The following is a 1,199-nucleotide window of genomic DNA, read 5'->3' as shown; positions in this document are numbered from 1 at the left end:
TGAGATGATACCTCATTGTTGTTTTGATTTGCATCTCTCAGATGATTAGTGACTTTGAGCATGTTTTCATATGTCTCTTGGCTTTCTGTATGTCCTTTTCTTTTCAAATGGCTGATCTCTTTCACCATGGCTCATGCTTATGTCCAAAGAGAAATCAGTCAGGAAGCTAAAATATAAATCCTCCACCTGAAAGTAAAAACAGTCATAGCACTTGGAGCACAAGTGGAAAAAGCAAAAGGTAGATGAATAAGTAGGCAATGATGATGACACAAAGACATGTCATACTGTACTTGTCATAGTTATTAGACTCCACATGAAGATACACACACAATATTTATTGATTGATAGATAGATTGATTGAAACTAGCTCATGTTTAATTGTGACATTTTAAAATTGGACAAGTGCCCTAGCTGGGTTGGCTCCATGGATAGAGCATTAGCCTATGGACTAAAGGTATCAAGTTTACTTCAGGTCAAAGGCACATGCCTGGGTTATAGGCTCGATCCCCATTAAGGGATGTATAGGAGGCTGCCGACAAATGTCGTTTCTATCTCTCTCTTTCCCTTCCTCTCTGAAATAAATAAAAATATATTTCAAAATATAAAATTGGACAAGTGTTTTGACATCTGCCCCTTCCCCCATTTTTAGTTTCTTTAAAGTTGCAAGAAAACAGTAACCAATCACAGGTTTAATGGATTTAATAAATTTACCCCTTTGGCTCCTATTTGCAGCGCCCAATATTCCCTTCAAACCCCAGACAGATTTGATGGTGGCCAACAGTAAGTTGTAGACCAATAAGTTTCAGCTGAGCATTTTGTGTTGCAGTAGCACTCATCCCAAATGGTACCTCTTGTAGTTGGGCAACTTCAAATGTACCAGTTGAAAAAGCTTTTTCCCTTCAAGGGGAAGAAAAATCACTCCTCAAAACCCTGCAGATATGGCTGTGTGGTCTTTCCTCCTGTTCCATGTCTTCAGGATTTATTTTGTGTTATCTTTTTGTAGTGGAGCAAGAGACCAAAACCTAACCTGAGTGACAAGAATCAAGATAGTAATGGCTATAAAGGCAGTGACCAGGAAAAACTGAGGCGTTTCTTTACCTCCCACATCCAATATATGTGCCTCACAGAAAACAACAAAAATAACAGGTCCACAAATTACAACACCTAGAATTGCAACATCCATTCATCCAAGAGTGGTG

This window comes from Myotis brandtii, unplaced genomic scaffold (genome assembly GCF_000412655.1).
Source record: "Myotis brandtii unplaced genomic scaffold, ASM41265v1 scaffold4061, whole genome shotgun sequence".
Taxonomy (NCBI): domain Eukaryota; kingdom Metazoa; phylum Chordata; class Mammalia; order Chiroptera; family Vespertilionidae; genus Myotis; species Myotis brandtii.
Note: the sequence above shows the minus strand (reverse complement) of the source record.